This window comes from Lepus europaeus, chromosome 8 (genome assembly GCF_033115175.1).
Source record: "Lepus europaeus isolate LE1 chromosome 8, mLepTim1.pri, whole genome shotgun sequence".
In the NCBI taxonomy this organism is placed as follows: domain Eukaryota; kingdom Metazoa; phylum Chordata; class Mammalia; order Lagomorpha; family Leporidae; genus Lepus; species Lepus europaeus.
Window position 1 is genome coordinate 44,971,783 of NC_084834.1, and position 12,548 is coordinate 44,984,330.

Sequence of the window (12,548 nt, forward strand, 5' to 3'; positions counted from 1 at the left end):
CCAAACTTATTTAATTTGTTATAAATTTAGAGATCTGCTAGATCGTATAGTTGTTCTTTACCAGTTCAGGTATTCATATGTCTCTATATATTCATATAGAGTTATAAATAGATTTTATGCGCATGTGTAATTAAAAGTCACAAATCTATGTAAAACTACGTAAAATAAAATTCCGCATGGAATCTATGATTGAAGACCTTTTAAAATAGTCATCTTCAAATACATATTTTACACCACAAAATGTACAGACACCCAGTTTTTTTTTCTAACAACAAATACAGGTGAATTTATAGATTCTTTATAAAAGCTTTTAAGTGATTCTAAGTTCAAAGCCATAGAAATAGAATTGGAATTATGTAGATTGTTAGATAGTTTGATAGTACATATTCAGTGCTCCGTCTGATAACATTGACAGCTACATCTTTGGCATTGAAAATTCGTATATGAGTTCTCAACAAAATTTCGTAGCTTAGAGCTTCATTTTCTTTTAAACAAGGAAAAACAGGGTTGAATAACATATGCAAACTGGGAGGACACCACTTATGATTTTCTTTCTTACTATGTTTATCTTTGGGACCCTGAATTACCTTTTACTTTATTGTATGATGTGGACTGTATGAATCCATTTAAAAACCAACTGAGTTGTACCACATTTTAGGAAAATTATATAATATAATATATATATTTTATATTTATTTAGAAGCTTTGAAATAGTACAGTAAACACTTTGCAACACGGTGTATAAACTACAGAATGTCTTTGATATTTTGTGGGTCTTCAGAATACAACATTTTTTATAACCCACAGGTGAAAAGAACATAATCACAATCTCTCTTGTAAAGTTGGAATAGTTTGGGGAACACTTGATCACACAAAAATAATATAAAACAGTCAAGTTTAAAACAGTGATATTGCATTTATAATGCACAAATTTTCCTTTATCTTTATGACTGGCTTCTCGTGGTGAATATAAACATCTAAAGGGCTCAGTGACATTTGGAGAGAGAAAGATATATAGTGCTGTAAACAGGCACACACTGATCGGAGAGGCAAAAGTCAGTTGCCTCCAAAGTTTCTACAGTTCTGCACATTTCAACTCATTTCTCAGGCCTGCTGAGAGCAATTAGGTCCTATAATTGGCCACGATGACTCCGTTGGAAATCTAATACTCAGTTACACACACTAACTGGATGGCCAAGATAATGAAGTTGAAAAGTTGATGCTTTTGTTGGTCGACTTTGTGCAAATCATGCTGCTTCAGGTAAGTTCTGTAGAATTGACTAGCATATCCTTTTCCGTGCTGTGAAGAGAAAAAAAAAATACTCTAAGAAAAAGTGGTGGAATTTAGGAGCTTCTCACTGCATGTTATTGGAAAAACAATCAGTACTATTGCAAACTAGTTGTATCCCCACCCCAGACCTACACTGGGTTAAAATATTTCAGTGCTGCTGTGGGTTCCAGTGGTCACAATCATCTTGCTGTTTGCTTTTATGAAAACGACAATTTTGACACATAAATCAGCTTTGCACAGTATATGTAATTTTATATACCAAACATCGATTATGTGCAAATACAAAATTATTTTTACTTTGCTATTTATGCAAAATCGAAGTATAAAAAAGTGACCCCTACATTTCTGACACGAGTATTTAGAAAAATCTGTGAATAACTTGACACATTTAATTTAACAAATTCTAAATATTGTGTATTAAAACTAATAGATAAGTGTACCAGAAAGTGTGTAGATAATTTAAAATTTTTGAAATGATTCACATTTTCTTGGCTTATTTGATCTCATTTTTTGAAAAGATTTATTTATTTGAAAGTCAGAGTTACAGAGAGAGGAAAGGAGAGAAAGAGACAGAGAAATCTCCCATCTACTGATTCACTTCCCAGATGGCCACAACTGATGGGATAGGTCAGGCTGAAGCCAGGAGCCAGGAGCCAGGAGGTTCACCTGGGTCTCTCATGTGGATGCCAGGGGCCCAAAACACTTGGGCCATCTGCTGCTGCTTTTGCCAGGTCATTAGCATGAGCTGGATTTGAAGAGGAGCAGCTGAGACAGGAACTGGCACCTATATGGGATGCCAGCACCACAGGCCATGGCTCTAACCACTATACCACAATCCAAGTACCCATCCCATTTTCTTGTTTTTAATAGAAGGCAAGCTTTTTTTATGACCCACATTATTTTTAAAAAGTAAATTTAATCTCTAAAAGGTTGCAGTTTTTTTCATTAAGAGGTTTAAGTCAAAGGGAATTAAAAAATTAATGGGCTTAATCCAGTCTAATAAGTATTTGGATTAATAAAGTAGAGTGCTTAGATACAATTGCTAAAATTCATTATCTATTTATAATGATGCAGAATATTTCTTCCTACCTATCCATATTCTATACAATATTTAACCATTAGCACAATGAGATCAGAAACTGTATTCCCCTAGATCAATATCTTACAAATAATTGTATAATAAAATGTTCTGAAAATCAAGACAGTGAAACTGAAATCGAAATCACAAGTAAGTGTATCTCATTAAAAATTAAGAGTTTCATCAACAATATAACTGAGCATTTTAATCTGATAAATGGTAGCTTTTAGTTTATGAAATAATAATATGTTAATCAGATCAATTCTTCTCCTCTAGTATCTCCACTCATTTTAAGTAGATTATCTAGTTATCACATTTTTCTAATTTATTTTCCCTAATTTTCCAACTTGTTTTCCTTCAAAATTTCACTTGCTGACCAATAAAACATTTCTTCACTAATTCACCATTAAGCAGGCATATCAAATATAACTGTAAAAGTAGGGACCAGTAGAGTGACACAGTGAATCAAGCCACTGCTTACAACATGGGCATCCCACATGGGCACTGGCTCCACTCCCAGCTGCTCCGCGTCTGATCCAGCCCCCTGACAACACACCTGGGAAAGCATCAGAGGATGGCTCCTGCACTCACGCGGGAGACCTGGACTGAGTTCCAGGCTCCTGGCTTTGGCCTGGTCTGGCCCTGCACATGAAGGCCATTTGCAGAGAGAACCAGTGGATGGAATATCTCTATCTCTTTCTTTTTTTTTTTGTTTCCCTCTTGCTGTAACTCTACCTTTCATATTAATAAATAAATCTTAAAAAAAAAAAAAGGTCAGGGACCACACTGAAAGAAACTAAAGTGAAATGAATATTTGTATGTATTGCGTAGTAACCGATATTAAAGTAATCAAACATATCTTGTTTTGTAATATCATATGACATTATGAATGACAAAATGAGTTAGCTACCATAATGCACCACATGGTAGTTATTACAACTTACCTGATTATGATACTGTAGATAATATTTTATCAACAAATAGAAACTTTCTCTTTTAAATAGAATTAAATGTCTTTCAATGAAAATTAATGATAAATATCAATGGTTTAAATATATTTGGTTATACCAATCAGAATTAGAAATTATTCAGTAAATTGGAATGGTACAATCATAGCAATTAAAGTTTATAAGAAATGGACAATTAAAGTTTATAAGAAATAATTACTTTGTTCCAAAATAATCTATTGTCCAAACCAGACACCTTGATGAGTGAAAGGGAGCATTGTTAATAATTGCACAAGATTTTGTTCTTTCCTGGACCAGGCAAGAAATATGATCATCCTACGAGTGATGCTACCTTTTTTAAACTAATATGAAAATATTCCTTGCAAGTTGAAAACTTTTAATAGTATAAATTAGAAAATATTTATTTATTTGAAACATTATTTTAGTAATTTAAAGGCAAAAGAAACTCAGGAGTGACCTAAATTCAACCTATCAACTAGTTCATTACGTGAAAAAAACTAGTATAATGGAAAACTACATTTTGGTATAAATACAGAAATTAGTCAACTAAGCTCTGTGTTTATATCACTAAAATATTATCAGGTTAAAAGGATAGGTATGAGGAAAAGCCAATAGATATTCTATACTCTTTTGAATAAGTCACGATGCACAGAGAAAATACATTATTAAAATGGTTCAGTTGGAAGAACAGTCGTTGAGTACGTTAGACTCATCATCTTAAGGAAAAGCATCCCTAAAAGACATATATTTTTTGCTGCTGTTTAGAGTTACATGTGAGTTGTTTTTTATTCAAAGTGACCCACCGTGCTGGCACTGTGCAGCAGGTAAAGCTGCTGTGTGCTGTGACGGCATCCCATACGGGTGCCTGCTCAAGTTCTGGCTGCTCCACTTCTGATCCAGCTCTCTGCTATGGCCTGGGAAAGTAGTAAAAGATGGCCCAAGTCCTTGAGTTCCTGCACCCACATGGGAAACCTGGCAGAAACTCCTCGCTCCTGGCTTCGGATCAGCAAAGCTCCAGCAGTTGCGGCCTTTTGGGAAGTGAACCAGCAGAAGGAAGACTTCTCTCTCTCTCTTTCTGCCTCTGTCTCTCTGTAACTCTGTCTTTCAAATAAAATAAATAAATCTTAAAAAAAATAATAAAGTGACCCACCCATTCCAATGGTTGTCTGAATAATACTCTCATCTTTGATTATATCCACCCCTCTCATCCACCTGCTAATTAAATTATGCGGTTCTATATAGGACAAATAGAAAAGCAGACATTAAAGGCCATAACAAATTGGAGAGGGAAGATTCATCACGTATACTGCCAGCAAGAAACAGTTTATACAATTACTACAATTATAGTCACAACCGCTTTTATTTCAATATTGTTAAGAAACTTTTGAATACTGAATGCTTTTAGAGCTGAATGGTTAATATCAGACAAGTTGCAAGCAGATGTTATTTTTTAAAAATGTGATTATATCTTAGAGGTAGAGCTAAGGACAATTTTTCCAGTGTTAGGTTTGTGGCTATCCATTTGCTGAAGCCTTTCAGGCTAGAGAGAATGGGTCAAATACATTGAACTGCTGAATTTTCTGATATATGTGTGTCTTGAAATTATTAATGTATACTTAATAATTTCTATTTTTCCATTTCAAAAATGCATTTCTTCTAGCTATGAATTAACATATGTGTGGAACTGGTAATGATATGAATGAATATTTTCAATCAAATCATGAATAATCAAAAGGGACTGTTTGTGTTTCTCTGTAATTTTATTCATTCACTGTATTTAATCATTTTAGTGGGTCACAGAAATGTTAGATGTAAGGCAATTTTCTTAATGTCTGAGCTATAGATCAAAAAGTATTTTTAATGAAAAATAGTCAAATAGCTACCCTCTTATAATTTAGCACATATATATAATTTCAATAAAAGTGACATCTAAATTTAATACTGTGGAGTCTTATTTTTTATAATTTGCAAAGTGTGTTTTTAATCTGTGGGGGAAAATGTGGACATTTAAATAATTTAAAAATTTATTATATTAAATTAATGACAAGAATGAATTGATATGTATGTTATAAAAATTATTTAAAATGTAATTCTTGGTATACTACATGTAGCATGCAATTTTCTGTTCAAAATTATTTTAGATAATACATTAAAATGACCACTTAATAACTATAAATGTTCGTATTTGCATACTTGTTCAGTAGGAAAAAAACATTCTTTATAGTTTATGACAGTATAAACCACAGAAGAAGGCAAAGCAATAAATTAAGCTTGTGAAGCTGCCTGATCTATTTTTGTAAGTGAAAGAAGGAACAGCCTACACTAAGCTTACGTGATTGCATGAGGCTGCGCTCCAGTGACAATTTCCAGACTCTGAGATCAGTAACCTACTCCCGTGCTCATTCAAATCTGTAATGAAGTTCTCAGTCAGCACATTTCTTTACATATAAAGTGAACCTATCATATAAGAATTTGAGCCTGTAACTCCCTGTAGAAGTTAGAAACTCCTGCCCTTTGATTCTCTGTGTAACAGCCTATCCTAAAATCACAGTTTAAAAGTAAGCCTCCAATTAAGGAAGTGCCCAGTTGAATAATCGTTTTTTGTTTTTTTTTTAACTTCCTTCTGTCTTATTCTTACACCATTTTTGAGGATTCTCTTTAAAATCTTTTTAAATAATTTTTTTATTTAACCCCATGTCCAGAAATGAATAAGTGTTAAACTGTTAAAGAAGGGCACCAGATTGACTTCTACCTTATCTTACAATTTGAACATTCTTCTACACACTTTCATGTTTGAAACTACAATTTTATATTGTTCAAATGGCAAATCATGTTTTTAACTTCACAAAAAATTTAAAGATAGGTGTAAAACGTACACACACACACACACATATATATATATATGCATTCTCTATGTGTGTGTATGTGTGTGTACCTAATTAACTATTGTGATTTGTTATGGATCATAAAAGGACTGAAAGTCTTCTGTCTGTATAATGTATTATTTTTTTTTTTGACAGGCAGAGTGGACAGTGAGAGAGAGAGACAGAGAGAAAGGTCTTCCTTTTGCCGTTAGTTCACCTTCCAATGGCCGCCGCGGCCGGCGCCCTGTGGCCGGCGCACCGCGCTGAACTGAAGGCAGGAGCCAGGTGTTCCTCCTGGTCTCCCATTGGGTGCAGGGCCCAAGGACTTGGGCCATAGCAGAGAGCTGGCCTGGAAGAGGGGCAACCGGGACAGAATCCGGAGCCCCGAATGGGACTAGAACCCAGTGTGCCGGCGCCGCTAGGCAGAGGATTAGCCTAGTGAGCCACGGCGCCGGCCTAATGTATTATTTTTTAGTTCTTATGTTTCATTTAGGATATTTCATTATCTTATTGCTAAATTCACTTTTCTCCCTCCATGAAATAGCATGCCTTCATATTCTAGAGTGACTGCATTAAGAGTTGTAAAATCTATGTGGAAAATGGGAGCTTGGAGGAGGTCGCAATACATAATATATTTAAACTTAATTACTCTTTCACTTTTTAAAACTACTAATTTGAGATACAGAGAGAGAGAGAGAGGGCACCCCCATTTGCTGTTTCTTTCTCCAAATGCCTGCAGTTATGCCAGGCTGAAGTTGGGAACCAGGAACTCAATCCAGGTCTCGACATGGTGGCAAGGACCCAGTTTCTAAGCACCGGTGCTACCTCCCATGGTGTGCATTAGTGAGAAGCTGGAGTCAGAATCTGAACCAGGTGTGGAGCCCAGGCACGATGATGTAAGACACGAGCATCTCAGTCAGCATCTGCACTGCAAGCTCAATAGCCACCCACATTCATCTTTTTTACTGGATTTATTTATTAATTTAAAGTTACAGAGAGAGAGGGACAGAAAGGAGAGAGAGAAAGAGCTTCCACTTGCTGGTTCACTTCCCACAATGGCCAGGATAGGGCCAGGCTGAATGGAGGAGCCAGCAGCTTCTTCATCCAGCTCTCCCACATACGTGGTGGGGGCCTAAAACAGTTGGGCCATCTTCTGATGCTTTTCCAGGCCATTAGCAGGGAGCTGGATCAGAAGTAGAGCATCAGGGACACTAATGGGCCTTTGCCCATTATGCCACAGTGCTGGCTCCCTCGTTATTAATCTTTATAAAGGATACTTTGTGACATAAATGACTCAAGTGGTTCTTTAGGCCTCTAATTATAAGAAATACTTAGTAAAGCCAGCGTTTCCTTTTCGTTTAGTATAGATAGGTATGCAATGCTTTCAATATGGTTTGCAATTAATATTTATAAATTAGAATATAAATGTTTGAATGTTATCAGAAATAAAAACATTAGCAAGTATAGTTTTGTGAAATAGAAATGTGCACCAAGGAATGAGTAAAATGAGACATTTCTAAAAGAAGAGAGAAGCATGTTGGACATTGTATTCTCCTCATGGACATGCCAAGGCCAGCAACTCCAGCACTGTCAAATAACCAGCCATCTCTCCCTCAAAACTAATGCTGTCAGTGTGACAGACTGCTTTCCAATTTGAGACTATGGATTACAGGGAATTAAGCCTCTTCTCACCTGGCAGGGTGTGTACACTGAAGGAATATATTAGATAATCACAGGAAGATATCCTCAAGACCAAGGAGAGCTGATAGCAGTGCAAAGCTGTGAATTTAGTACCAGCGAAAATTTCAAAACTTAGCATTCTTCAATGCTTATTTTTAAATCAAGCATCCTTGCTCTGAAAAGGACTTAACAGCCTTGAAAATAGAGGCTTCTACTTGTCACAAGTGTAGTTCACAAATACAAGGGAATACTGTGACTGTCACATGGCTTTGCCTGAAGTGAGTCCCCTGAAACATCCTGGATTATTTCTAGACAGAGGAGCCTACATTATATAAAATATAGAGAGAGACATATATATATATATATATATATATATATTATATATAATGTAAAACAAGTCACATATATGTATATGTATATGGGTTGTATGTGTGTGTAAATTAAAAGAAGCGTCTCACAAAAGTGACAGTACATTTACAGCTGGTTCAATAAGAATTTCTCACATTGTGGGGGACTAAAGCCATATTAACTACCTTTAATATCAATAACAGAATAGATACAGTGATGGTAACTCAATTTTGTTTGGTTTTAAAATGTTCATCTCAAAAACTCAAATAAAAATTGACAATATTTTTGCAAGCTTTCAAAAAGTGTAATTTTTATATTAATGACAAATTTTTTTGAAGTTTAGCAATAATTAGTGATAGCATATTCTCTGCTTTATACAACTCACTTGAGATATTATGATCTGAACTGATTGAGCAAAATATCCAAGACCATATGAGTACAGTAACTAGTTATAATTTTACCATCTAGAAGAAGATTGTCAGTTTTCTGAAGATGTTTCTGTAACCATCAAAAATATTAAACTTTTATATTAAAATATTTCTATAAAATGCTAAGACAATATGATTACATAGAACTGTAAAGCTTGAAAGGATCTAGTTCAAATAAAAATATTGCTTTGAAGCTTAATAATTTTCCCCAAAGGGAGAAAAATAATGGCATGACTCTACCTAGGGCACATTAGCCACTATACCAGCCTCTCTTTGCCAAGACCCCATGCCTCATCAGTACCTGAAAATCTCATTTGGAAATTGAATTATTTTTTTAAATACTCATCTCACATTGGCATATAGTTAAGAAATGAAAATCTACCATATATTACTCTTCACGTTTATAATGTATTGAAAATTTTTCTGAAATTTTTGTCATATTCCACCAAAAATGGAGAGTTCAATTTGCTCCAGAAATATTTGAAAACAGAATCTTTGCATTTTCAAGAAAAACATTGAAATTTCTTTTGAAGATAATTAATTCAATTACCTTATTTTAACAACAACGAATAATTTAAGTTAGACAAATACCTGTACTTTGTGCATCTGAAATTCTAACAAGATATCCCTGTATTTACTTAAAGTATAAATGGTCACTTTTTTTTTTTTTTTGTTAAGCAGAGTTAGACAGTGAGAGAGAGAGACAGAGAGAAAGGTCTTCCTTCCTCTGGTTCACCCCCCAAATGGCTGTTACGGCCAGCACTGTGCCTATCCAAAGCCAGGAGCCAGGTGCTTCCTCCTGGTCTCCCATGTGGGTGCAAGGCCCAAGCACTTGGACCATCCTTCACTGCACTCCCGGGCCACAGCAGAGAGCTGGACAGGAAGAGGAGCAACCGGAACAGAATCCTGCACCCCAGCCAGGACTAGAACCCTGAGTGTCGGTGCCACAGGCGGAGGATTAGCCAAGTGAGCCATGGCACCGGCCTCCACCTTTTGTTTTTGAGAATCATGGACCTGATAATCTCTACTGCCATTTAGATACTTATTTTTTTAAGTGGCTTCTTGCAGAACAACGTGTTATAAAGATTAACCCACCTATTTTCCTGTAAGGTTTAAATTAGCATTAATTTTCAAAGCAGAAAGCATGATAAACACCTGAATGGTACAGATCACTGCTATAAATACAGGAATGTTATTCTGTATTCACCTCTTCACACCAAACAACATCTCTGCATCACAACATTTAGCCCAACTCTTCATGATGTGCAGAACTTTGTCTTTTATATGAAAACAAGGTGTAATTTCTAGTAATATACAATGGAAAAACATGAATAGATAAGGCCTTCATTCTTAAAATATGTAGTCAAGTAATTTACTTATTAACCTCCAGAACCTTAGCGTATTAAGCAATGAAAATAAGTGGAAAATCTTCTGTTTATGGTACAGATTATTCAAGCATATTTTCAAAAACACACACCACACACACGAGTTACGGACTGCATGTAAAGTGCATGACTATTTAGTAGACTTGATGATCAGATTTTTCCTTACCTAATTCAATTGCTTCTATGTCAATGCAAGAGCTGATGAAAAGCAGGAAGGGCAGGCTCAGAGCAGGGATTGAAAACGACATACTTAAGGCTGACCATAGCATGGGGATGCAGAGAAAACACCCAGTTACTGAGCAAGTTAGGACCTGCAGGGCTGAGTCCTGCAGTAAAGTTGCCAGATAAAATGCAGTAACACTTCAATTTCAAATAAATAGCATTCAGTTAATTAGTATACATATGCCCTGGGCAATATTTAGGTGTCATGTGTTTCTTTTTATGTGTGAGATCTGGTAACCCAGTCCTCAAGGAATCTGCTGCTTGATAGCACAGAGGGTACTGTTTACCAATAAGCAAGGGAAACATCAAGCTGTGCTTTCACATTATTTTGTTGACTTGTTTGTATAATAAGTTTTCTACATATTTTCTCAAAAACAATTTAAAACTAAGATCTCGGAGTTCAAAGGTGTTAAAAAACAAAATTCATTCCTGTAAAATGACATTTAATTATTAATTATGTGATCATCATTCATGAGTGTCATCTTAATCATTATTTGAATTATCTCTTCATGTTGTTATTAACATTAAACCATGGTGTTTGAGTGAAATCTTTGTTTTTATGAGTTAGATGTAGTACATTAAATAAATGTTCTTTGCTTAATAAACATGTTTTAAGTACTTATTCTACATTCCAGACCTAAATACATACTTGTTTTATCTTAGAAACTCATTAAACCACATCCTTCTCCCTCTTTCAATTTAACCTCTGGTTTAACAATTTGAAAATTATGGGCAGCTTTTAAAAAAAAATCACAAAAATGGTAAATTGTTGAAACCAGTTTATATTGTGCTTCTAAAAATTCAAATTCATTTTAATTATATTCTAGTTAGGTATCAAGGTTTCTATTGTTAAATTATTTTATTACTTTCCATAGTGTTAGACAAATAATTGCAAATATTTAACCACATATTAAAGTAAAAACATTGATTTATACTCAAACATTTGCTATCTATGCAAGGTACTACAGTACTTCAGGGGCAAGTTCAAATATTAGGTAATACTAGGAGCAATGTTCTTTTAAGCAGTATTGATAATGTATATTTATGTACAAAAGTCTGTATCATTATTAAAATGTAACAGATGTGCAAACTTACCTTTATATCTGATAATAAAGTTTTCACAAGAAAAATAAAAATTTTACAACATTATTTTAAGCAAATCATCTGAGACCTCCATTTGTTGCTCTAATCCCATAAATCAAAACAAGCAAATATCTAATAAAAAAGTGAAATATAACTTATGCAATAATGATAATATGTAAAAATACTATGTTTCATGAAACCTCAGAAATCTAAAGTCAAGTCAAGTCAATTGCTGCCAGCCATAACTGTCCAGTACTGTCAACAACCTCCTGTTTAATCCACAGAGCCACAATAGCACCTCCTCTATATTTAAGATTACCTAATATTTACATATATGGTTGTAATGTTATATTGTACACGAGTGAAAAGAAACAGATTCATGAAATAAGCAGTAGGTGATGGTAAACATGAGCTCTAGGGAGCTGTGAAAAAATGATGTATGATATAAAAGAATAAAAGAACTAGCATTTTTAAGGCCAGAATTAAAAATTCATGAAAGTCAAGGAAATGTGAAAGAAGATGACACTCAGGGGAGAGTATTTAGGGCTGGAAATGTTCTTCTCTTCTTTTTCTTTGATCTGGGGAGAAGGAGGACAGCTCTCAAAGACTTCTGTAATTATATTATTTATCTATGTCGGGGTAGGTGCTTCAGTAACTTTCTTAGAAGACAAAACTGCACCTCACCTCCCTTTCAATATGTTTTCTTTATTGATTCCCTAATGTAGCCTCTATGCATATATGTGTGTCTGCTTTGCTCCAGACGCAGTTTTGGCACATGGGCCTCTACAATGCATGCACATAGACTGTGCTGGGAAAGATGTTCCATCCAACTGGCAATTGGTTTACCAACAATTTTAAAGACAGCAATCATGTATAAGCATTTTTGAGAAGTTACAGAAACAATGTATAGATCTCTTCAGGAAACTTATCAAAAACATGAGCTGGAAGGACTGAATATGCAGAACAGAAAAGAGTATTGTGTACCTTTGCAGAGCCCAGCAAACAACCCAGATATTATATTTTACACATCTGGAAAGCATCTGCCTTCTGTCACTCTAAGTCATCAAAATGTGTCAAAACATCCTGGAAAAAGAATGCTTGGCTAACTCAATTCTAAGCATAATTGTGAAAGAAAAAAAGTAGTGAAACGAGCTGCTCAAAGAAGCAATTCTATCCCACTGTCTCAAGCCTCGGGTAATGT

At 34.9% G+C, this 12,548-nt stretch overlaps 1 pseudogene; it reads right to left on the reverse strand.

Annotated features, from left to right (window-relative positions):
- The window catches only part of LOC133765258 (ankyrin repeat family A protein 2-like), a 48,646-nt pseudogene extending 38,356 nt beyond the window's left edge, over positions 1–10,290 (reverse strand).
- Positions 10,291–12,548: the final 2,258 nt, after the last annotated feature.